We start from the raw sequence: 27,287 nt of genomic DNA on the forward strand, positions 1-27,287 counted from the left end.
TGGAAGAAATGTTTTTGCCGTTCATCTTGTTTCTGTTTCCCCAAGTCTCTCCAGTGAGACCATCTGAGGTGCTGCTGAGGGCTGTGAACGTGCACTTAAGACCTTTAAGAGAAAATAGCATACCAGAGGACTAAAACGATGACTTAGTATAAGGATAATACCAAGAGACTGAAGTATACTCCTCAGCCAGGGCCCCCATGAGCCAAAGCAATTGGTATCAAATACATCAAAGAAGGGACATCAACCTGTTGTAGCCCAGGGGCTGGTTGGTTAATGTATTGCATTTGCTGCGAGACCAGACGGGTTGGTCCAGGTACTGCCGGAGGTGTCTGCGACGGCACAGGCTCCTCCCTGTTCAGCCCATAAGCAATCTGAAGCAGCTCTATGATCTGGAACCAGACGTTCTTAGCAAGAGCGTCTAGAGACTTTGCTGCGTGGCTCTGGCCTTAGCAGTCGATTCAGCAACGGTTGCCCGAGTGGAGGAGCGTTATTTTCCTGTGCGTTACCAGAGAGAAGAGGCAAGTAGCGGCAAGGCCAAGGAATAAAGGTTCGGACTGGAGATGAAGATCTTGATCTGTGATCTTGGGGGAGCCGTCCACCTCAAGATGCCATCTGCTTCTGAGGAGGAACCTCCCCAGTCAACTTGAATTTTACATCTCCAGCTGGTGCGCAGTTCCAAGAGTCTGGAGGAGCCCCTTTTAATTGGGAGAAGTGGCCCCAAGCTCAAGTCCCTGAAGTTGGGCTGTGGTGTTGGCCGTGAGAAGGACCGGGTTTGGTTTCTTCCAGGGACATTCAAGGGCAGCCTTTGTTCTTAGTGCCTCCAAGTCAGAAGGGTGGGAGAAGATTGGAAACGTTGGCCTGGAGAGTTGTAGCCAGACGTTTGAGGCAACTAGGAGAATTCAGGATCCAGTTCAGGTTATAGATACACAGTAGTTTCCTTTCTTTCTTTTTTTGTTTTTTGTATCAATTTTTTATTTACATTGTAGTTAGTTAACATATAGTGTAATACTGGTTTCAGGAGTATACAGTAGTTTCCTTTTACCCTTATTATTTCTAAGTAGGTTTTTTTGAAGTTTTATTTATTCAGGGAATCTCTACACCCCGTGTGGGGCTTGAACTCACGACCCCCGAGATCAAGAGTCACATGCTTCTCTGACTGAGACAGCCAGGCGCCCCTCCTAGGTAGTTTTAATTAGATATGTTGATTAGAATTCTTAACCCTTAGAATCCTTTGTTCCTAGTGAAAACTAAGAAGTAAGCAATGTGGACTGGCGGTTACACTAGCGTTCTGTGGATTGGGAAATTTATAAATACATTTCACAATTTCTAGAAGTATATGCTTCCTCATAGTAAAATTTTCAGTGTGGCACAAAAGAGGTTTACGAATAGAGCCAAATATCTTTAGTTCCTCTGTAAAAGAAAGCCAAAAGTGGATAAACCTGTCTTCAGTAATTAAGGTTTTAGTATTTTATCATATTCGGAATGATTGAGATAGTCAGTGAATAGCCATCATTTAACTTATCTCAGGATAACTTTCAGGTTTCCAGTTACTAAAAAGATTTTGAAGGGTACCTGGGTGGCTTAGTTGGTTAAGGGTCCTCTTGATTTTACTCAGGTCAGGATCTCAGATGAGCCCTGCCTAAGGCTCTCTGCTCAGCGGGAAGAGTCCACTTCCTCCTTCTCCCTTTCCCTCTGCCCCTGCACCCCCTGCCCCGCTCGCACTCTCTCTCCCTGTCTCTTTTTTGAAAGATTTATTTATTTCAGAGAGAGTGAAAGTGAGATCACAGAGGGAGAGGGAGAGGCAGACTTGCCACCGAGCGGAGAGCCCTACATGGGGCTCGATCCCAGGACCCCGAGATCATGACCTGAGCTGAAGGGAGATGCTTAACCGACTGAGCCACCCAAGTGTCCCACACTCTCGCTCTCAAATAAATAAATAAATGAGTAAATCTTTAAAAGAAAGATTTTGAAAACTATCTTTTTTGACCCCCCAAAACGTATAACTCATTGATAATCATAATATTAACAAAGTCGATATAGTGTTTTTTCTGTTCCAAGCACTTTATATTTAATCTTCATATTGACCCTATGAAATATGTACTATTAGGGGTACCTGTCTGGCTCGGTGGGTAGAGCATCCAAGTCTTGATCTCAGGGTCATGAGTTCGAGCCCCATGTTGGGTGTAGAGATTACTTAAAAAATAAATAAAGAGAAAGAAATATGTACTATTATATGGACACACACAAATACATATATATACAAACATACATATACAATTGCCAAGAATACACATATTATTAATATATATATAATTTTATATTTGGTTCATATCTTAAAAATATTTCTTTTTCATCATGTAAATAATAGAACAGATGATTTTTGGCAAATGAAAATATATACATAAAACACATAACAGGATTCAGTGCCACAATTCATAGTGTAAAAATGGCTTGAGTTCTTCATTTTATTTTTTAGGTTTTCTTAATATACTGTATAGATGTGTTGTTCACATTATCTTTTTCATTTTTATTTTTAATTATAGTTGGCATATAATATTAGTTTCAGGGGTCCCTGGGTGGCTCAGTCAGTTAAGCATCTGCCTTTGGCTCAGGTCATAATCTCGGGGTCCTGGGATTGAGCCCCACGTCGGGCTCCCTGCTCAGTGGAGAGCCTGCTGCTTCTTCTCCCTCTGCCCCTCCACCCCACTTGTGTGCGTCTGCACGTGCATGCACGGTCTCTCAAAGAAATTAGTTTCAGGTGTATAACAGTGATTCAACAATTAAAAACATTATGAAATGATCACAAGTATAGTTACCATCTGTTGCCATACGAAGTTATTACAATATTATTGGCTATATTTCCTATTCTGTACTTTTCATCCCTGTGACTTATTTTATAATTGGATATTTATACCTTTTAATCCCCTTCAGCTATTTTGCCTATCCTCCCACCCCTTGGATTTTGGAAACTATCTTTAAATAGATATACCATTAGGCATAATTATTGTTGAAAGTGCATTTATAAACCTCTATCTTCCTTACATATATTTAATTTACTTGTTCTTAACAATTATGTTTAAATTACTTATGAAAATTTTATAAGGCATTAAGCAGCTTAGCATTATTCTTGTTGACATGTTCTGTAACAGAGATAACACGAGCTTATTTCACTTTTAGTAAACCTAGGTAGAATAAAAGTATTATATTTAATGCTGGTAACTCTAAAGACATGCCTATTTTAATTAAACCAACACACTTAAACTAGCTTTTATTTACCGAAAATTATTCTAGATCACGTGAACTTGAAAACCATTCGGGTTAGTTCCTATATTTCTGAGAGTATACTGATTTATGTAAATACTTTTTTGTCTTTAAGCTCATTAAATAGAGGTCTTTACAAATTAATTTTGATGATATTATCTGGAGGTAGAAAAATATCACACATCTATAATATACATACATAGACATACAGACACAAAAATCTTATCGCTTTCATTTTTAGAGGCACCTCGGTGGCTTGGTTGGTTAAGTGTCTGACTCTTGATTTTGGCTCAGGTCATAATCGTAGGGTCATGAGCTCAAGCCCTGATCTGGGCTCTGCACTTAGCGGGGAGTCTGCTTAAGATTCTCTCTTTCCCTCTCCCTTTGCCCCTCCCCGCCACAGTGCTCTCTCTCTTTCTAAAATAAATAAATAAATCTTAAACAAAAATTTAGGCATGAGACCAACAGACACATACAAAGATGCTCAACTTCACTAGTCATCAGGGAAATGCAAATCAAAACCACAATGAGATATCACCTCACACCAGTCAGAATGGCTAGTATCGAAAAGGCAAGAAATAACAAATGTTGGCAAGGATGTGGAGAATAGAGAACCCTCTTCTCTGTTGCTGGGAATGTAAATTGGTGCAGCCAGCCTGGAAAACAATATGAAGTTTCCACAAAAAACTGAAAATAGAAATACGATATGGTCCAGTAATTCCACTTCTGGGTATTTACCAAAAGAAAATTAAAACACTAATTTGAAGAGATACATACATCTCTATGTTTTTTGCAGCATTAATTATAATAGCCAAGGTATGGAAGCAACCGAAGTGTCCATCAAAAGATGAATAGGAATACCTGGCTGGCTTAGTCAGTAGAGCATGTGACTCTTGGTCTCGAGGATGTAAGTTTCAGCCCCACATTGGGTGTAGAGGTTACTTTAAAAAAAAAACTTAAAAAAAAAAAAGATGGATAAAGAAGATGTGGTATATATATACAATGGAACATTAGTCAGCCATAAAAAAGAATAAAATCTTGCCATTTGTGACAACATGGATAGACCTAGGAGGTATTATGCTACGTGAAATGTCAGAGAAAGACAAATACCATATGATATCCCTTATATGTGGAATCTAAAAAAACAAAACAAATAAATAAATAATAGTGAATCAAAAATAGAAACAGATTCATGAATATAGAGAACAAACTGGTGGTTGGCAAGGGACAGGGAAGGGAATCAGGCAGAATAGGTGAATGGGATTAGGAGCTTCCAAATTACGAAGCTTCCAGTTATAAAATAAATAAGTCATAGGGAATATAGTCAACAATACTGTAATACTTTTGTATAGTGACAGATGGTAACTACACTTCTTGTGGTGAGCATTTCATAATGTTAGTAATTGTCAAATCATTATGCTGTATACCTGAAACTAATATAATATTATGTATCAACTATGCTTCAATTAAAAATACAGATAGGGCTCCTGGGTGGCTCAGTTGGTTGAGCGACTGCCTTCGGCTCAGGTCATGATCCCGGAGTCCCGGGATCGAGTCCCGCATTGGGCTCCCTGCTCGGCAGGGAGTCTGCTTCTCCCTCTGACCTTCCCCCCTCTCATGTGCTCTCTCTCTCTCATTCTCTCTGTCAAATAATAAATAAAATCTTTAAAAAAAAAATAAAAATACAGATAAATTTTGGGGTGCCTAGATGACTCATTTGGTAGAGCATGGGACTCTTAATCTCAGGGTTGTAAGTTCAAGCCCCATTTTGGGTGTAGAGATTACTTTAAAAAAATCTTTGGGGTACCTGGGTGGCTCAGTCAGTTAAATGTCTGACTCTTGGTTTCTGCTCAGGACATGACCTCAGGGTCGTGAGATGGAGTCCCCGTATTGGGATCCACACCTTAAGATTGCTTAAAAATGCTTAAGATTCTCTCTCTCTCTCTCTCCCCCGCCCTGACCTCCCCCAGTCACACATGTGTCCTCTCTCTCCCTCTCTTAAAAAAAACAAACAAACAAGTTCCTATCAGGTTTTGTGTATCAGCTGCCAGTTTGACCAATTTATGGCCTTGGAACTACTTGAAAGAAAAAAAATCCTTTTGAGTATCTTGTCAGATTTCAGCTGGGGCAAACAGTAAATATTCCTGGTAGTATTGAACAACCCCATGGAGCCAAGAGGGCTTCTGAAAGAGGTGCAAAAGATTCTGTCTTCCCAAAATCCAGAGCCACTCCCAAATATAACCAATAGAAAGAAGACTTGGACAATTCCCCTGAGAGCCAGAATTACTGGGTAATTTTAACAGTTGGTAGGACCCTAGCCGCAAATGGAATGCAATCCACATTTCTGCCCAGGCTTATCTAGCCATGGATAGGGCGCAACACACATTTCTGTTCAGCTATCTTTTTGGGGCCCCCAGTCTGACGGTTGCCAAGCCAAGTTCTCAGGATGCAAAATGAGACGAAAAAGAAGGCTATCGCTCTCCTTAGGAGAGAAAGGATGGATAACCAATGTTTTTTTGTTTTTTTTTGCCAATCCGAATTTGGAAAGGAAGGCAAAATGTGAAATCTACCTCCTTCTCTCCAGGGAACAGACAGAGGTCTGGGAGAGCTGATTTTGGTAAGAATTGTTACCCTTTGCTGGCCTCTGCCAGTTTTCCCAGGATGCCTTCTTTCTGCATGCTCCAGAGTGAGCAGGGGTGTCCCAGCAGGTCTTATCCTGGCCACCAGAGACTGTAGAGGAGGAAAAATAACTTTCTCTCTACCCTTTGTAGTCAGTGTCTGGCTGAGACCCCTTTTTCTCTAGGGCACCTAGTAAATTGATAAGATTATCTAAAATGTTTAAAAGTTCCCCACTGAAGCCACTGTAATTGAAGATTATCTTTGGTAAGATTAACCTACTTGCTCAGTCTTAAAACAAAAGTTTATTCACCTGAGGCCTCACATTGGCACTGGTTCAGTTTAAGTCAGACCTAGTCTGACCCCAGACCCAGTCCAATTTTTAAGTCAGACCCAGTCCATTTCCAACAGTTTTGGAACCAGTCTGGAATAAGAAATGTTCAAATAAAGTCCGAAAGCTCATAATGCAAAAGCTGCAGAACTAGGATCCAGGAAGCAAGTAGGATTTGCCTACCATCTCCACAGGCAGCAAAAAAGCAGCAAGCTCAAGGGGCTCAGCAGGTACCTAAGTTTGGTTTCTCATTGCTCTGGAACTGTTAAAAGACTGAGGCATATTAATTTTTTTTTTAAGATTTTATTTATTTATTTATTTGACAGAGAGAGATAGCGAGAGAGGGAACACAAGCAGGGGGAGTGGAAGAGGGAGAAGCAGGCTTCCCGCTGAGCAGGGAGCCGGATGTGGGGCTCGATCCCAGGACCCTGGGATCATGACCTGAGCCGAAGGCAGACACGTAATGACTGAGCCACCCAGGTGCCCCTAAATTTTTTTATTTTTATTTTATTTTATTTTTTATAAAGATTTTATTAATTTTGTCAGAGAGAGAGAGAGCACAAGCAGGGGGAGCGGCATGCAAAGGGAGAAGCAGGCACACTGCTGAGCAGGGAGCCTGATGCGGGGCTCGATCCCAGGACTCTAGAATCATGACCCAAACCGAAGGCAGACGCTTAACTGACTGCGCCACCCAGGCATCCCATATTAAAATTTTTTGGAGTTTATTTGAACAAAAATCAATTTAAATTGGGCAGTGCCAAACTGGAAGTGGTTAGGAGCGCTCCCCTCACAGGAACTGGGGGAGAGAGTTTCATAGAGAAAACATGGAAGCAAAGTAGGGAAATTATCGATTGGCTATCACTCCAAGCCTAGTTGGCTGTTTGTGATTGGTTGTCCTTAGCATTTTGATTTTGTAACTTTGAGGCCTTTAGAGGCTTAGATTTTGGTTTGCTTTTGTAGGCCTCCACAGCATTAGAGCCTTCTCTCAGTTTAATGGCCTCCTAGTTTAATTTAATAGGATTTTGTATTTAAATCTCTTGCAGAATATTCATTTATTGGGTCAGTTTCCTATGTCAGCTAATTATACTGAGTGGATTCTCTATGACTGCAGCAGTGATGATGTTCTTTCCCAGGTCAATGGGGGTTTTTGCATTGCATTTGAGAATCAAGATTAGTTTGGGTTTGATAGTTCCTGTTTATCTTTTTTTTTTTTTAAGATTTTATTCATTTATTTGACACACAGAGAGAGAGAGAGCACAAACAGGAGAAGCTGCAGGCAGAGGGAGAGGAAGAAGCAGGCTCCCCGCCGAGCGGGGAGCCCGATGCAGGACTCGATCCCAGGACCCCGGGATCATGACCTGAGCCGAAGGCAGACGCTTAACTGACGGAGCCACCCAGGCGCCTCTCCTGTTTATCTTATAAATGTTTTTTTTTTAAAACAACACAAACATGAAAATAAGAAAATAAGAAATAAAGAAGTTCTTTCAGCTTTATTTTTAGTCCTGGGTCAATAGATATGCACCGGGCCAGAATCTGTCTTTCATTAGTTCGTTTGTTTTTTTCAACGCGCTGTTCGCAAAATAGTACAGTAATACACACTTGAAATGTTTGCATTCCTTCCTGGGGTTGGCTATGGAGATAGAACTTATAAGAACTAAAGCAAGTAGAAATTGCTTAATAGAATTCTCTGGATGTTCTAAGGCAAGAAGGAAGCTTTCTACAAGGGTAGGGGTTGAGCAGATGGGGGTGGGCAAGAGTTTTGAATTTGGTCTTAATGTTGGATTGGCGTTTCAGAATGACCTTACAGCAGAGTAGGTAGGAGCTTGAAAAGAGGGTTTGAGCTGAGGAAAGTGAGGAGGGAATAGTATGAGGGAAAGCATTTTGGTCACCCTTTGGGGCTCCTATGGGGACCAAAGGGTTACTTAGACTAATGTAAAAGTGTCAAAAGAGGAAGTGCCAGAAACTAAGGTTACACATGGGTTAGGTGGAGATCAGGGAAAATTTGGATGCCAAGCTCAAGATTTATTGCAGATATAAACTTTTGAATTTCTCTGTAGTTAGTGGTGTGTTGTCCCTGAGAATTCACCTCATAGGCCTCCTATACCAGGGGAGCAGTTGTCCCAGGGCCCCAGCCTCTGCCCTCTGGGATCCACTGTGGCTCTTGCCTCCCATGGGCTGCTCCCCAGCAGTGACCGAGGGGGGATACTACAGCATGCTGTTTCAGGAGGCAAACTCTTTGTTGGTTGACCTTGGCTCAAGAACTCCCAGACAGGTTTGCTGAACCGTCCTTAGATGTTAAGGGGGTCTAGGATGCTTCCACCGAGTAATCGGGGGTCTGTCATCGCTCTTAACCTTGCCTCACCCCATCTGATATTTCCCTTTGCGTAGGCATTTCTATTAACAAAATTCTCATATATTTAATCTTGTCTTCTGCTTAGATGAAGCACAAGGACTAACTTGAAGTGCTTAGGGTAGCAACCTGGTTGGAGGTGTATGACTTGGGAGATTGTCTCAAAGATGTGTTTGTATGGCAGGCACACTGCTTTTTTTAGATCACGTGGATATTTGAAGAGACTTTGGTGGAACTGGTGGCGATTATAGAGGTCTATAGGACCCCCTCTAGGTTCCCCTGGATGTTGGTAGTGGGGAGTCACTTAAAATTTTTGACTTATTACAAAAATAGTGACACAGATTGTTCCATAGTTCAATCGTAAACTATTATTATTACATAATAACACTCATTTTTGCCTCTAGTTCAGTGCTTCTGACTTAGAACTGATGTGTTAAGTGTTTGACAAAGACAGCTTAGAAGTTCTTTTCTCGGGGCGCCTGGGTGGCTCAGTCGTTAAGCATCTGCCTTTGGCTCAGGTCATGATCCCAGGGTCCTGGGATCGAGCCCCGCGTCGGGCTCCCTGCTCTGCGGGAAGCCTGCTTCTCCCTCTCCCACTCCCCCTGCTTGTGTTCCCTCTCTCGCTGTGTCTCTCTCTGTCAAATAAATAAATAAAATCTTAAAAAAAAAAAAATTCTTTTCTCCATTATTTTCTTCCCTCGGTAACCTTTCAATACATTTTATCAGGAATTATTGTATGACCATACAATGTCTTATTTTACAGTGCCCCTTCTTTGTGTAATTTGTGAAAGAACTTTTATGACAGCCAGAAATTACTTTGAGTCAATTTAGCACTAATAAAGACTTGCGCCTTGTTCGCCTGTTACTCAGCTTTGGGTTCTGCTTGGTCTTGCATTGAAATAATTCTATGTTTAGGACCTTGCCGTCGGTTGCCTTGGATCTCCCGGTGCTGTCACAAGTTTGGGCTGTGACTTTGCTGCAGGTGCTAACAGGAGGAGACAATAGGCTGCCAGGCAGAGGCAGAGGGAGGGAAAACTGGATTCCCACACATCCTGCGGCCTTGGCAAGTGGCACACATCGCATGAGTCTGTGAAAATAACTTCTACTGAGAGTATGTGCCATAAATAAACAAAGACTGCTCAGAAAGTTAACAGGAATGGAGGAATGAGGGAGGGAAAAGAGAGGACCCTGGGTAAGGACTGAAGGCCCTTGAAGGGCACTGGATTGGTAGCACTAAGTGGGTGGTCAGACACAGCAGAGGGTGGAGGACAGAGGAAGCCAGCTAGGGGACGCGCGAGCCCACAGGAATCAGCCCAGACTGTGAACAGGGTAAGTCGAAGGGAAGGGGAAAGTGGCCCGCGGTTTTGATTTGCATGCACAACTGGACAATTGAGAGCTCTTGGTATCCTTTAGGGAAAGCGTGCGTTTCTTCCTGAGTGACTGAGGGGTTATTTAACAAATGCAAAAGCAACCAGGCCTATTGTCTTTATATGCAAAACCATCCTATCATTCTTCTGTTGCTCTGGGAATATTGTAGAGAATCGATGCCACATTTACTCCTGAAGACTTCCACTCATCTGCTGATCCCCTAAGAACAAAGACACATTCCAAAATTGAAGAGTTTAATGGACATTTTCCATTGACCATCCCATGCTTTGATTTTGTTGGCATTCTTAATTTCTGTTTATAGTAAAATGTGAGTGTTTCCCTGGGTAGTAAAATGGATTTTTCTCTAGTGAATGTTTGTTCCTGTACAGAAAAATGTGAACGAGGCTTTATAATTCATTGTTACGAGTAGTTTCATAAAGTTAATCATTATTTAAATTGAGGGTGGTAGAGATAGAAAAGTCGGAAGAACAGCTATTTGTGACATTTTTAGGAGACGAATTCTCATAATGAGTAAAACTGAGTGGATTTTACTGTTCTTTAAAAATGTATAACACATTTTCTACAAAGAAGGTAGTCAAAACCAGATATCATTTATCTTCTAGGTGGACGGAAAAGAGACCAAGAGAAAAAAATAAGTGGCTTAATGACCCAACTTTACCCAGAGAATGGAAAATAAAATGCAAGATTCCAAACCCTGCCCTTCCATTTCATCTTCATTTTTGAAAAATACAGGTGAGCATCATCATTTTGAAAATTGATCTAGTGACTATGAAAGCAAAGTGGCCAAGACAGCAGTACAGATCTGATTCAAAGATTGGTTTGGTTTTCTTGCAAATACAATTAGAATGGTAATGTTTTCTTATTCGTGAATGTGAAAATGTGTGACGTGATTTTTTTTAAAGCACATCTCTGTGCGGGGCGCCTGGGTGGCTCAGTCGTTAAGCGTCTGCCTTAGGCTCGGGTCATGGTCCCACGGTCCTGGGATCGAGCCCCACATCGGGCTCCCTGTTCCACGGGAAGCCTGCTTCTCCCTCTCCCACTTCCCCTGCTTGTGTTCCCTCTCTCGCTCTGTCTTTGTCAAATAAATAAATAAAATCTTAAAAAAAAAAACCAACCTCTGTGAGTTGTGTAGGACATACGAAGATGGGCTACACAGAACTCGGTCTCCACAGGAGGGACAACTACGACAATAGCCACAGCTTAGGGAGTACTCATTCTGTGTGGGACATTATACTAACGTGTGCTCTCTAGGTTTTCCAGTGAATCCTTATCATAAGATTCATTAGGTAAGTATTTTCAGCATTTTATGACTATGGAAACGGAGGCATAGAGAGGTTAAGACATTGGCTGATGTTCATGTATCTAATATGACTAGTCCAGGTTTGTTATCTCTCTCCAAAGATAATTCTCTTAACCAGGGCAGATGACATAAGTGGTAAACTGAGTGGTGATAGGAATACACCAGCTCCTTTCACACATTTGATTCTCCTAAAGGATAGCCAAATTGTAGAGTAAGCCGAATCAAAATGCTCTGATTCGTACAAGGCTTTGGCATAGGAATAACTACTATGTGGCCTGGTCTTATGATATCTTCTGTCCATCAGCTACTTGCTTTCAGGAGAAGGACTTCACCAAGTCGGTAGTATCCAGGCAAGTAGTTCAGGTAATAAAGGACTGCGGACATTGAGATCAGGCAATAGCAGGAGAAACAGGGTGAAAAAGCACAGCTCTCAGTTCTGGGGTCTTAGAAATCCACAGGCAGCTACTGGAGGTCCAGGGCAGACAAATTCTGTGAGCTGTAATGGTGGTCTCCAGACTTACTTGTTCACACATCACCTCAGCAAAAAATGCTTCTGTGTATGTGTATATATGTTTATAGATTACACACAGCAGTCCTCTCATAGCCATGGTTTTGCTTTCCATGGCTTCAGTTTTCCTTGGTCAACTGCGGTCTAGAAGTAGATGATCGTTCTTCTGACATATCATCAGAAGGTCAGTAGGAGCCCAGGGCTCCCCCACAGTGCCCACATCATTAGTCTCTTTTTTTTTTTTTTTTTTTTTTTTAATTTTTTTTTTTTTTTAAGATTTTATTTATTTGCGAGAGAGAGAATGAGAGACAGAGAGCATGAGAGGGAGGAGGGTCAGAGGGAGAAGCAGACTCCCCGCCGAGCAGGGAGCCCGATGCGGGACTCGATCCCGGGACTCCAGGATCATGACCTGAGCCGAAGGCAGTCGCTCAACCGACTGAGCCACCCAGGCGCCCCCCCACATCATTAGTCTCATGTCATCTCATCACGCAGGCATTGTGTCATCTCGTCATCACAAGAAAGGTGAGGACAGCACGATACGGTATTTTGAGGAGAGAGACCACATTCACATGGCCTGTATTATAGTATATTGTTATAATTGTTGTTTTATTATTAGTTATTGTTGTTCATCTCTTACTGTGCCTAATTTATAAACTCTGTCATAGGTATGTATGTGTAGGACAAAACATTGCATAGATGTGTTTCATTACTACCCGCCGTTTCAGGCATCCACTGGGGGTCTTGGAATGCATTTCCCTCAGATAAGGGAGGATGACTGTACTACTGAATTAATATATTAAGAGATCTTCAATGAGAGTTTTATTTATTTTTTTTAAAGATTTATTTGTTTATTTGAGAGAGAGAGAGAGTGTGCACAAGCAGGGGGAGGGGCAGAAGGAGAGAGAGAATCTTTAAGCAGACTCCCCACTGAGCATGGAGCCCAACATGGGGCTTGATCCTGCGACCCATGAGATCATGACCTGAGCCGAAACCAAGAGTCAGACACTCAACCAACTTAGCCACCCAGGCGCCCCTCAATGAGACCTGAGACTTTTAAACATACATCGGGTTTAGTAAAATTTTGCAAAGTAATGGACTGAATGTTGTCTCATGGTTTCTTAAAAAATTTTAATTCCAGTATACTTAACATACAACATTATATTAGTTTCAGGTGTACAATATAGTGATCTAACACTTTCATACATCACCCTGTGCTCATCACGATGAGTGCACACCTTAATCTCCATCACCTGTTTCACCCATCCCCACAACCGCCTCCGCTCTGATAACCATCAGTTTGTTCTCTGTAGTTAAGAGTCTGTTTCTTAGTTTCTCTCTCTCTTTCTCCCTCTCTCTCTCTGCCCCCTCTTTTTTCTTTGCTCGTTTTGTTTTGTTTCTTTAATTCCACATATGAGTGAAGTCATACGGTATTTGTCTTTCTCTGACTGACTTATTTCACTTAGCATAATACTCTCTAGTACTAGTCATATCAATGTAAATGGCAAGACTTCATTCTTTTATTATGGCTGAATAATACTCTATTATACACACACACACACCCCCTACATCTTCTTTATCAATTCATCAGTCAATGGACACTTGTCTGCTTCCTCATAAAACCGTGAGGTTCATAATATTACTGAAAAATATGGCAGTGGTTTGTTTTCATAGTCTGGATGTTTAGTTTTAAAATATTTTGCGAGGGACGCCTGGGTGGCTCAGTCGGTTAAGCGTCTGCCTTCGGCTCAGGTCATGATCCCAGGGTCCTGGGATCGAGTCCCGCATCGGGCTCCCTGCTCCACGGGGAGCCTGCTTCTCCCTCTGCCTCTGTCTTTCTCTCTGTCTCTCATGAATACATAAATAAAATCTTTAAAAAAAAAAAAATTTTGCGAATTTTGATGACTTCGTGCTACCATTAACCAATTTCTAAGATGGAAATAGGCTTTTGTGCTGAGATTGATGACTAACAGTACCGTATGTAGGGAGTCTTCTTAATTTCAGTGTTGTGTGCCTGATTTCTCCTTGGATCTGATTATATCAGTATTTTTTTTCAAGTACTGCATATCATAACTGATTGGTAGATTATAATATTAATATCAAAACCTATTGGTGGGTTATAATATTAATAGTAACTAATACCACTTTTTAATAAAATAGAAGACAAAATGTTAGAGTATGTTATTATTAAGTATTGTTTTGAGAAACTCTTCTTTCAGTTATATACCCATATCTCTGTATTTGTATATATTTACACATCTATATATACACATCTAAATACTGAATTATGACATGAAATATGGCAGTCAGACGCTTTTGAAAGTATTGAATTACATCATTATTGTTTTTACTCAGGACTTGTCGTTGTTCAAGAGGTTATAATAGGAGAAGGAGAAACGTAAACTCTATTTTCTTGCTTTTCTCTTGTGCTTGCATTATTTGCATTAGTGTTAGTCCTTGATTCTTTTACACAGAGCTTTTTAAGCCATTCATGTGTTGTGTGAGGGTTCATTTAGTTACAAGTAGAGAGTATAATGTGTAAATTCACTTAGCCAGGTACGTATCAACTGCAACAGAACAGAAGTATTCCGGGTGCCTGACAAACCCTTTGAATATAACTCTTTTCCCTCAGGAGATTTCCAGTAACATACTTGGCTCATGACCTTCAGCTATCCCGACTGAGAGAGAGTACCCCTGACAATCTTTATATGACCTACTGGCAAAGCTTAATTTCTTTCTTACTATTTTAGACAAAAAATACATTGGAATTCAAGTGCTGATACTATCATCTTGCACCCCAGTGGACTGTTTTGGGTCATGCCCGGGGGGGCATGGGCCCTGCTTTCTAGACACGTTCTCTAGTTGCAGCCACCCCTGCCTTCTGTTTTAACGTCCTGTCACACCATTGTACCTGCTCTAGCCTGACCACACTGAACACACCAAACAAGTTCCTGTCTCAGGCCATTGGAACAAGAGCTTCTCACTATCCCACCTGACCCCTATGAGTCTAGATTTTGTCATTATGCAGCATTTGGCTCAAAAATACCTTCTTGAGGAGGACCTTCCTGATTATTGTATTTCATATAGCCCCCTCCTCTTTCCACAGCCCCCAGTTACTCTCTATTCCATTATTCTCTTTTATTTATTTTCACAAAAGTTATCACTCTCTGTTTAATCCCACCCCCACACTCCAAACCCCTCTAGAATGAGATCTTATCTCTACATTATACCCCAATATCCCCAGGATGTTTTGGGGGCTGGTAAATATTTCTGGAGAAATTCAACAAATGACTTAACATTTCTCCTGTCCCTCTGCCTCACTTGAGCCAGTGCCTTTGGACCTAGTTTTCTCATTTTTCTCTGAAACCAGTTCCTCCTCATGGTATCAGTTGGCAGAGACACTGTATTTGTAACCTACAACCACCCACTTGTAGGGTAAGCCAAATGCTGTGAGAACTCCCTGGAAGAAATGCTCATGACCAGGGGTTGGGTAGGGATGCTAGTGGTAGTCCTGGGAGTTGGGTCTGGCCTGGCTCTGACATTATTCAGTTGTGCAACCTGGATCAGGGTCTGACAAACTATGGCTCATAGGCCCAGTTCAGGCCCCCACCAGTTTTTATAAATAAAGTTTTATTGGAACACAGACATGCTCGTTTGTTGAAATATTGCCTTTCACATGACAGTGGCAGATGAGACCATATAGCCCACAAAGCCTAAAATGTTTACTGGGAAAGTTTGCTGACCCCTGGGCTGGAGAATGTCACTTAACTTCTCCGGGCATTGATTTTGTCTTCATAAAATGAGTTGAATGGACTCAGTGGTGTCTGAGGTCCTTCTCAGAGCTCACATCTGCATTTCCTGGAATCCAAGAGACTATGTTTGGAAACTCAGAGTGATATGGATTTAAGGTTACCCTCATTGTCTTCTTAGAAAACATGATTTCAAGAAGCTATGCTTTCATTAAATGGACATAAGTGTTTTACCGCATGTGTCTTAAAGACGTATGGAGCGTTCCAGGTTGAGTTAATTTCTTAGTTCCTTCCCACTGCTTTTACCAAGGGCTTTGCTAAAGTGAAAATCAAGAGTTTGTAAAGAAATTCTGAAAGGTGGGTTTGCTTATTATTTATAATGCTTTAGGTGTGGGTCTAGTATATTGAGTTAAGAAGTGAAAAATAGGGGCGGCTGGGTGGCTCAGTCGTTAAGTGTCTGCCTTCGGCTCAGGTCATGATCCCAGGGTCCTGGGATCTAGTCCTGGGATCTAGCCCCCATTGGGCTCCCTGCTCAGCGGGGAGCCTGCTTCTCCCTCTCCCGCTCCCCCTGCTTGTGTTCCCTCCCTTGCTATCTCTGTCAAATAAATAAATAAAAATCTTAAAAAAAAAAAAGTGAAAAATAATGTTAAATATAACATTAAAATCTCAGCTGAATTTCTTTGACTTACTGTGAGGTCATTTATGGGCCAAATAAGAAAATTATTAGTTGCTACATGTTGCAGAAGAAAAATTCTGGTTTGGGAAGAAAAAATTGTCTATTAAGTTAGAATCAATTACTTTATCTTGATTGGTTTTCTTGTTTGGATTTAAATTACGAACGCTTAAGTAAATAAAAGCCTCATGGATACCTTTCAAAGATCATTAGATCTGCAAAAATTTTGTTCAGGTCACAGAATTTGCATTGGATGTTTCTTCTTACCATCTTCGTCCTTAGCTCCTTCTGTTTCTATTGCCTGCACCCAATATCAGAGATCACAGATGAACAACATAATCAAATCATGTAGTCAGGAGTTTCTAACAAACTGAACCAAAAGAAGTGGAATACATTGAATTTTTATGTGAGGATAAGCAATGAATTACAATTCAGGGACTCTGTCCCTTATTCATTAAACCTCTATTGAGCATCTACTATGTGGCAGTTCTACACCAGGAGCTGGAATATTTCAGTTACATGTTATCTTTTATAGATCGCAAATCTATGGAAATTTAGAGATTTCACACCATGATCCCACTTGATTTTCACACAAAACTTTGGGAGTGAATCAGAACAAGGATTCCGTCCACTCCTAAGGTTTGTGTGGGACTCCTCTGGAGGAATACTGGAGTGATAGAGTGGAGAGGTGAGCCCAGCTTGCTCTGGCCTCCTCCAGGTGAGTTTTTTAAGATGGGATCTTCGTGTGAACTGGGGAACACTGGGCACCTCAATAACCTGAGGATGGGGAACAGAAAAAGGTCAGTGACATGGTACTGGTGCAGGGCAACCTCTGCATGCAAGAGGTGCGATTCCTAACTTACATCCTACTCTGTCTCCCAGACCCAAGCAGGAGGCTGGATTTTCAGCTCACAGTGAGAACGTCCCTTCTGGGCCTACATAATTACCAGATAGCTCTGGTGTTTGCCCAACACCCCATTCCTAACCAAACTCAAAGAGCTACTTCTCTCTTGGGTGTAGAATGCTCACACCAGCGTCCATGAAATGTGAACATTCTTTGCACATCACCCATCAGTGTTTGATGGTGACCTCATAATAATAGAAATAGCATCTTAGACCTGTCAATAGGTAACTCTTTGCCTTTGGGTAAGTAATTCCCTGAGCCATAACACCCTGATCTGTGAAATAAGGGAGTTGGACTCGATTATCTTTGAGGTCTTTCCCAATTCTTACTTCCCATGATTTTTGGACTTAAACTTGATTCCCAAATTAACTCAGTTTATACAGGGCTCATGATCCAGAGATATCACTGTAGCAGATGCTGTCACGGTAGTGCCTGTTCATCTCCCCTTGGCACTCCTCATTTCTGCAGGCTTTCACTACCACTCTGCCAGAGGCTTTCATCTGGCTGCCGAAACATGCTTGGCTGGAAATGCAGGGGAATTCAGATCCTCAGCAGTGGTCCTCAATTAATGCCAAATGTGAGCTGAAGAAAGATATTGCAGCGTTCTTGTTCCTTGGGGGAGACAGCTCTGAAGCAGGTTCTTGCTTATCCACAGCAGTAACTTGTTGGTTAATGCACACCGCATTGACTTCCTTCTCTTCCCTCTCTTATGTCACCTCCCAGATAAACCACTTGCACTCAGATCTTTCCCTCAGGGCCTGCTTCTAGGGCGGGGGTGGGGGTGGGGCAAATCCAACCTAAGACTAGTCCCTAAGCAAGTCCTACTGTAATTCACCTAGGAGCACATGCATTAATTCATGGTGGTCAGTTCCTTGAGGAATGTATCTTGTTTACCCTGACTAGGTAAACAAATAAAAATACAGGACTCCCAGTTATATCTGAATTTCAGATAATGTCAAATAATTGCTTAGTACTTGCCGCAGTACTTCTAAAATTAGGAGGCTACGGTATAATACGAATCACAATATTACTCAACCCATTAACAAGTTCCATAGCATACCCCTTTAATATAAGTATATCCCATCCCAACTATTACATGGAATATACTTACACTAAAAAAATCATTGTTTATCCGAAATTCAAATATAGTGGGTGTCCTGTATATTACCTGTCATCCTTAATCCCAGCTCTCATTGGGGGCAGTGGGCATTGCACCGAACCAATTCCAGAGCTGAGGAAAGGAGGGTGATTGGGACTGGTTTAGAAATTTTTTTTTTTTAATTTATTTATTAGAGAGAGAGAGAGCACAAGAGGGGGAAGGGTTAGAGGAAGAAGCAGACTCCCCAGGGACTGGTTTAGAAGATGTAGAACATAGAGGGAGTGAAGCAGACCTGAATAGCAGTGCTTTAGAGATAAAGACATGTTGAGTATCAAATAGGAGATGGGTATGAAGTGGTGGATGATGAATGATCAAAGAGTTTGGGCAAGGAGACAAAAACTGCAACAAAACTGCAACCAGCAGTCTCAAACATTGTGGGGAAGGAGGTGCCGAAGTCAGTGAACTTGCCCAGACCTTATTCATTTCTCTAGCCCTGCTGCCTAGCACAGTACCTGGCTCACTCTGGGTACTCAGTAAACATTGAATGAATGATAGGGAAGGAAGATCGGTGGAAATAGGAAATTCTGCTTTTGTGAGTTTTATGGAAAATGGTGCCCACTAAAAACTGCACAGGGCCTTTTAGAGCAATGACTTGCATCTGATTATAGAAGCATAGAAAATATGAATTGCTGTGCAAATTCTAAGTAATGAGCTTTTCTAATCCTTTCCTCATTTTTCATTGCACGGACAATTCAACTTACATCTTTCATGGCTAGCCAGGTTTTTGAATGCCACTTTTATGTTCAAAGCTAATTTATTTAATAGCCAACTTATCTGAACCTTGAACAGTATTACTGGAGCATTTAGATTGACAGAGGGAATTTGGGATGAGAAAATTCCCCATTCAATTTCAGAAGATTGTAATCAATTTATGTTTTTAATGACATTTCCTTTTCTTTCTACAGGAAGGATAAAATCTCACCCTATGTTTATGATTTCTAACTATAAGTTCAAAGTTGAAAAAGATTGGTTTTATCCTCAGCAAGCTATGTGAAATTTCCTAACTCTTTTATAGAGAAAATAAAAGGAAATACAAAAATAAATGACAGCATATAGATAGCAGAAGAGTAGCACTAACATGTCTTCAGTTTTCATTAAAGTCAGCTTTTATTGTTACTAGACAAAAAATTTTGTATGAAACACAAAGCAGGCCAGTCTGTGGATGATGTATCTTTAGAGTTAACATGTTCATTCTTTGTTAACAGTGTGCCAACCACATGAGAAGGGCAGAAATCTGTATATGGAGAAATACCAAAAGTGCACCTAGGAATTCAAAATAATATATATCTTAATGCAAAGTTAAAGATGTATTTGTTCTCACTTTTCTATCAGAAGTAAAAGGTTTCTCTGATGCTATAGAGCTGTTAAAAAGAGAACCATAGGCCCCAAATGGAGTCACTTGTACCAGGCCCACCTCACCAAACCAGGGCTTGATACCTAACCTAATCGCAGTTTCAGACTTCCCTGGGAATATAGTCTTCATGGGTCAGTCTGGAATTTTCTAGTTAGCACCAATGAGGTAATCTGCCACATAGACTCTCTTCTATCCCCCAAAGGGAGATGATGTAATCTGCTCTTTCTTTATCCCTGTTCCCTTCTGTCTATAAAAGCCTTCCATTTTGTACAGCTCCTTGGGTTCCTTTCTACTTGCTGGATGGGATGCGGCCCAATTCATGAATCATTCAACATAGCCAATTAAATCTTGAAGTTTTACTCTGTTGAATTTTTGTTATTTAATAGAGCCAATGATATTACTTTGAGGTTTATTACCAAATCTGTGTGGTACTGTCATAGAAGTTTGCAGAAGAAGTAAAGGGAGGTCTCCTGTTTCTGAGGGTGGCAGGGTCAGTTATTCAGACCAGTTCTCTGGATAAAATATTTTTTATAAAGCTTAAAATTACCAAAGAGCTGACAAAAGCACAAAAGTGAAGGAAAATGTAAAATAACACGCGTTGGCGAGGATGCGGCGAATCGAAACCCTTGTGCATTGCTGTGGGCATGAAAAATGGTGTAGCTGTTCTGGAAAACAGTTTGGCAGTTTCTCAAAAAGTTAAACATAGAAATACCATATGATCCAGTAATTTCACTGCTAGGTGTATATTCAAAAGAATCGAAAGCAGGAACTCAAACATACTTGTACGCCAATATTCATAGCAACATTTGTCACCATAGGCAAAAGGTGGAAACAACCCAAGTGTCCATCAGCAGGTAAATGGATAAAAACGTGGTCTATCCATTACCATGGAATATTACTCATCTATTAAAAAGGAATGAAATTCTCATACATGTAACAACACGGATAAACTTTGAAAGCATCATGTTAAGTAAAATAAGCCAAACACTAAAGAACAAATACTGTGTGGTTTCACTTATATGAGGAGGTACCTAGAGTAGGCAAATTCATGGAGACAGAAAGTAGAATAGAGATTACCAGGGACTGTGGGAAGGGGTTATGGGGAATTACTGCTTCAGGGGTACAGAGTTTCTTTTGGGGATGATGAAAAAGTTCTAGAAATGGATAGAGGTGATGGTTGCATGGCACTGTGAGTGTACTTAATGTCACTGAACTGTACGTTTAAAAATGGTTAGAATGGCAAATTTAATGTTATGTATATTTAATCAGAGGGGGGAAAAAAAAAGGAAAAAAATGAAGGAGAAACCCAGCAGGTAAATGAGCACAGAAGCTGCTCTTGACCCAAAGGCATTTACCAATTTTCAGAAAATTAAGACCTATTCTTTATAGCTTCCTGCAGCAAGAGAGACAGAGGAAGCAAAGCATAGAGTCTTTTCGTTGGGTTTTTAATACTCATCTCATTAATTTTATCCTGATTGTGTTCATGAGGTTTCTGAATCAGAGACAGACTATCATTAGTGTTATTTACATAATAATCATTGCATTGGCCTCCTTGCCCCAGACTTTACCGCCTGGGGCCTCACAATTAAAGTCAGAGGGAAAAAATCACTCCTGTGAGGGACCAGATGATGCATAGGTGAGGGATGGAGAAGAATGGATTTTCTCTGCTTATATACAGGAGAAAAAGGCAATTGTCTCCGCCTCTTCTCTCAAAAAGAGGGAATAAAACTTTTGCTTCTTGGGGATGGGGTGAAAGGATCCTGGGTTCTCACTCTAACCTTTTGGAATGTATCTTTTTAATGACTTGATAAGCCTGAATGGCTGGCTCCCCAAGGCCCTGGAGCCTCATTTTCCCTTGAAATGTTAACACAAACCTCCAGAGTTAAGTGAATCTCTCTGGAGTTCTCTCAGTATCTATACTGTTCTAAATTACCTTCCCAAGGCTTGCTCTTCGCTCTGGATCCCAAGTTTTCAGCAAAATTTATTCAGAAATCCCCACCTCTGCAGAAACACAAAAATATTTTCTCTGCATCCACCCTGTTGAACACCACACTTTAAAAATTTTTGATTAAAAAATTTTTTTTTTTATAAAATTCAGTTTATCAGCTCTTGCCACTATTTAAGAATGATTTCCCCATAAGATCAGGAAGAGGGCAAGGATTTCCCTTCTATTCAGTATTGTACTGGGGGTTCTAACCAGTACATTAAGGCAGGGGGGAGAAGTGGGGAGAGAAGGATAAGAAGAGGAAGAAGCAAAACTGATTTCATTTGTAGATCACATGATCATCTATGTAGAAAATGCTGAAGTAGCTACAAGAAGCCTACTAGCACAATAAGTGAGCTTCGCAAAATTATACACAAGTACCTGTCATGTACGGCAGAATGTGATAGTTGCTTTATAGAGGTACTGTGTCCTTTCCAAGTACTGAAGTGGCGAGATTAATTCTCTTAGAGAAAGAGGAAGGCATCATAAGAGTAAGCTGTGAATCAGGTGTTTGAGGAAAGATTGATTTTGGTCAGGAAGAAGGCAATTGGCGTTCTAATGGGAGGACAGAGAAAAAACAAATGTTTGGAGGTGGAAGATGATGGCACTGAAATGTCAGACCTTGAATGTCAGACCCAGAATTAAGGACTTTATCTGAACAATTTGAAATAATTCTCAACAGCTTCCTTAGAGCGTTGTAAAATTATCTTCTCAACTATAAAATAGTAGTCTTATTTTTCTATTGGCTAGTCAAAAAAGATGATTATGTTCATAGGTAATTTAAAATCACTCAATGGGACGCCTGGGTGGCTCAGTCGGTTAAGTGTCTGTCTTCGGCTCAGGTCGTGATCCCGGAGTCCTGGGATCCAGCCCTACATCAGGCTCCCTGCTCAGCGGGGGGCCTGCTTCTCCCTCTCCCTCTGCCCCTCTCCCCGCTTGTGCTCTCTCTCTCTGTCTCTCTGTCAAATAAATAAATAAAATCTTAAAAAATAATAAATAAAATCACTCAAAGTATACCTTAGTATTTTGAAGTAGGCAAAATAATCCAGTTTGATGTAAGAACAAATGAGAACATGACATGAAATGTTCCAAATCTGCAGCTCTTGGATATTTACCATCTCTCCATAGAATCCTAGAATTTAAGCTTTTTGAGGGTAGCAACACGTGATCTAAGTCTTTCATATTTGCCACTGTGCAGACCATTTGGTTGGTTTTTAGTAAATCCTTGCTATCCAGCAATGATGTAAAGCTGCAGCAATCCAGTTGGTAGCTCTTGACATTATTAAGAAATGAGTGTTGCCAAGTTAAGAAAAGAAAAGAAAAATCCACAGCACACAGCCAAGGAATAAAGCTGGGAAATAGGCTAGAAATAGATTTATTTCTTGAAGCTCCTGCTTCGAGGACCCGGCGCTTAACTGGAGGGTCCTTCCCCCCATCCAGGCCACACTGAGCATCCTGGACATTTCCCAAGGCAGACCGTTTCCTTCTCCTCCAATCCAGTCCATAGAGGAGGACATGGGTTACCCATTTCAGGACACCAGTGTGCTCATTTAAATACTGTTTCTCTTTCCTGTCCCAAAGCAAATGGGGCATGCACCTCTCTTCCCCTGCCTATTCAGTACCCTTTTTTTCAGAGGATCCTGAAAGCACAAACCTCAGCACTTCAGAGACTGACCCTCCGCACTAATTTCCAGAATAAGCCCTGGAGTGGACAGACAGCCGTACTGACACAGTTTACCGTGTAAGGACCTTGCCTTCCTTTGGGTCACACCCACTGCTACTCAGAAAGCAAACTCTGAGGCTCCGAAGGCTGTTCTTCTCCCAAGACAACTTCCTTTCTGCAAGACTGCTCCCTTAGACCTACCATTCTTCTTAATGACAAGATGTCCGCCATCACCTGTGGACTCGAACTGCACTTTTGCTTTTGAAATCATCTGCCTAATTTTCTCAGTGTTGAATTTAAATAGACTGCTGTTATTGTGTTTAATTGAAAAGGCTTTTTGTGTGTGTGTGCTAATCTGAGGCTCATAAGGAAGCATCTCAACTGGGGTTGGTTAAGGTTACACGAATAGACAGGGAATCTATGTCCTCGTTATCTCTGCCTAGATTTGTTTGGCTGTCAAAGATCAGCTCAGAATAGTTTGCCAGAGCAAAACTTACTTGCAATGGGATGACAGAAACCAAGGTAAAATGAAGGATCTGTAACGAAGGAGAAATTAACATATTTTAAATGGCAGGTTTGGGAGACTTGCAAACTATAGTAGTGTATTAGGACTCTCCAAGAAACAGAACCAATAGAATACACACACGCACATATTTGGACAAGGGTTCCTAGAGAGGTATTCTAAGGAATTGGCTCGCATGATTCTGGAGTTTGAGAAGTCCCATGATCTGCCATCTGTAAGCTGGAGACCCAGGAGAGCCAATGGTGTCAGTTCCAGTCGGAGTGCCTGAGAAGACCCATGGCCCAGCTCAAGACTAGGCAGAGAGAACAAATTCTCCCATCCTCCACCTTTTGTTCTATTCAGACCTCCAGTGGACTGTATGAGGCCCATTCACATTGTGGGGGGGGGGGGGGGGCAGTCTTCTTTATTCAGTTTACTGATTCAAATGTTAATCCATTTGGAAGCACCCTCACAGGTACACCCCAAATAATGTTTAACCAAAAATCTGGACACCCCATAGCCCAGTCAAGGTGACACAGAATTAATCATCACAGGTAGTGAGCAGTTTAGCAGATGTCCATGGAGAGTTGGTATTCCCCACCTCAGCTACGTCTCTATTTTGACAAATCAAATTGGCCACCTGCATATGAGTTGTATGGTTCACCCACAGCCTTGACTTTACCTACCACCTGTCTTTGGCAGGAGCCTATCTCAAATGTAAATAACATTCCTCCTCTTTTGAGCAACTTCACCCAACCAATGAGTCTAGCACGGTGGTTTCAGCCGGGAGTGATGCTAACTCCTAGGGGGTACTTGGCAAGGTCTGGAAACATTTTGGTTGTCCCAGCTGGGGAGATGCTGCTGGCGTCTAGTGGTTAGAGGCCAAGGATGCTGCTCAACAACCTCCAGTGTACAGGGCAGCTCCACAACAAAGAAATATCTGGCCCAAAATGTCAATAATGCGGAGGTTGAGAAATCCAGGTCTAGAGAAAAAGAGACATTCCAAACTGCTCAACACAGTGTGCCCCCGATGTCCCCTGTCTTGGCCGTGAGAAACCAACACTTTCTGAAAGCTTCCCGGATTGGCATTTTTCCACTGGGTTTAAATTGCTGGGTAGGATCTAGCATTAAAATTGGCAACTTTTGAATAGCTTTAAGGTAGACGTGCTACATATCAAATTTGGATGAAACACAAGAAAGCCATGAGAGCAGTTAGCAGCCCTTTGAAATCTAAGAGAGCTGTCTGAGTTGTGTGCAGGTGGCTTTATTCCAGCTCACAGCGCAAAATACCCCGTAGTGAGTTCTCAGATGAGGAAGAGCAAATATTCATTTTCGTCAGAGGCAAATGCGGAAACTGCAGTTGTGACCTCAGACCTTCAGAAGGTGCCAGTTCATTCCCAGTATACTATCAGTTTTGATTCTAACTGCACTGGGTTGGCTTGATTCATAGTGGTCGGGGGCAGAACTTCGATCAGAAGAAATCTTGTTTCTTGACGTGTCGATTTATATGCTCGAGTCCAACCCTGATTGCTTTTTTCTTAAATGGGTAACCTGTGCTGCTTCGGTCTTGGTCAGGAAAAAAAAGTCCGTTAATAATTTACAAAAGACAGAGCGACTCCTCTTTTGCATCCTCAAATCTCTCAAAGCACGTGATTGTCTAAGCATATCTGGTTTCCAAGTAGCTGAGGGATGAAATAGGATTGGCCTCTCAGCATCGATTCCTCCTCTCCTTCCTCTCTCACTCTTCTTGCCTAGCAGTTGTTTGCTATGATACAATCATTCTTCTTTTAAAAGAATAAAGAACGGAGTTCTTTCCTTCCCTCCTTAGGAAAAGGTGGGCTGTTTTGCCTTCCTACGATGGACGATGATCTTGAAGGAGAAACTTGGCAGACTTTTTCCATTCCCTGGGGCTTCGGCCAGGCAGTAGAGGATGAAGGAGAACATATATGCCAGTGAGTACTAGTCCTCAAGTACAAATATCCGGGGTCTTATCATTGTTTTCTGAGATTAGCTTATGTTTTTCGGTAGGATAAATTTATTTGCACATGGGTTGAAGACCATGTCTCAGAATTCTACAAAAATGATGCCTTTGATAGACAAGTGATGGGAGCCTTCTGAGTTTTGTCTCGGTAATTCTAATTTTTAAAAAAGAATATCGGAGGTGAGGCAGGACTATCCTGTCCAAGAAAAGTATAACAACCATTATACTACTTTGGCTGTTTATTTCCTTAAGACTAACTGTCCAGAGGCACTTTTGGGAAGAGAGAAACTGATTTTTAGCTGCTCGTCCTTATATATGGTATTATAATAGGCTATCATTCACAGTAAACTTTTGATGGTGCTTTTTGCAAGGGAAATTGGATTGTGCTGTGCTTATTTTCTTTTTAAAAGCGGTATCTTCTCAGTGACAAATATATCTGTCAGGATGAAAAGTTTTGATTTTTAAACAGAAAATGCTCTGTTGGCTATACAAATTGGTTTGTATTTAATTGCTTCTTTATCTTCAGTGGTCTTGATAAATAAGTTTTTTCTCCTTTGGAAAAAAACTTTTTACAGAAATTTCAGATCCCTGATGAGTGACTTACGGTTTATATAAATATGTAAGTCGTTCTTAAGGTTGTTGAAGTTTCAAGTATGAGAAATTTGTCAGTAATGCATACACTTTGGAATGCTAATTGGAATGTTTCCAGTCATTCTGCTATTTAATGCTTTCTCATTAATCACTGGCACTTAGGGATTTGTTTAAATGATATTCTTTCAGCAGATTCTGTGATTATTGAGGGTTTAAGCATTGCAATAAGAACATTGTGTGGAGGCCCACGTATAAAGGAACTGCCACAGGTTAAGAGAAGCTCTCCAAATGGGTAAAATTCATTACCCTTGACTTTTATCACTTGACACTTTGAGCCAAATGTGTTTAGAGTTGCCATAATTTTCCATAGTAGTAATCACTTGGTACACTGTTTTAAAATGGTTTTGACGGCTTGCACGGGTGCAAATGAAACCCCTTTCTGTTATGTAGTTCATTGTAAGGAAAATTTAGAAACTGATGTTGTCATTTTATGGGATTAAAACACACAAAACTGTGACATTTTGGAACTAGCAACTATGATCTCCCAAAACTACGGTTTGCTTGTGATGTCATTTCATTGGATAACTTTTCTTTTTAGTGCACACATTTTCTTCCTGATTTCATACCTGAAGGATGAAATGATTGAATATATTTGGATTAAGGAGAATGACTGCTTAAGACCTAGGATCCTGAGATTTGTGTCTCTTGCTTGCCTGATCAGTAACATGAAAAGAAAAGGATTCAGCTCCAAGCTCATTGAAGCATATTGTTTACAGGTTGGGGAGAAAGTAGGTAATGAAAGAGATAAGAAATATCGTAAATCAAAATGCTACAGCCAAACCACTGAATTCCGGTTTGATAGTTTGTTGGCCATAGTTTTAACGCCATGTATCTGGTGAAAAGTCTAGTGTGTCTTGTTTTATTAGAATCAGTGCTAGGTAAGTCTCTGAAGACTGGAGTTCTGTGTTATCCCTG

The 27,287-nt window shown here is 41.1% G+C and overlaps 1 long non-coding RNA gene across 1 annotated transcript in view; it reads left to right on the forward strand.

Annotated features, from left to right (window-relative positions):
* Positions 1-25,688, forward strand: part of LOC118026708 — a 59,891-nt gene extending 34,203 nt beyond the window's left edge. Inside the window, exons 4-5 of the long non-coding RNA XR_004683661.1 lie at positions 10,550-10,679; positions 25,569-25,688. This is a non-coding gene — a long non-coding RNA (uncharacterized LOC118026708). The remainder of the gene's footprint in view (positions 1-10,549; positions 10,680-25,568) is intronic.
* Positions 25,689-27,287: the final 1,599 nt, after the last annotated feature.

The sequence above is a fragment of the Mirounga leonina genome, unplaced genomic scaffold (assembly GCF_011800145.1).
Source record: "Mirounga leonina isolate KUSES-001 unplaced genomic scaffold, KU_Mleo_1.0 Mir_268, whole genome shotgun sequence".
In the NCBI taxonomy this organism is placed as follows: domain Eukaryota; kingdom Metazoa; phylum Chordata; class Mammalia; order Carnivora; family Phocidae; genus Mirounga; species Mirounga leonina.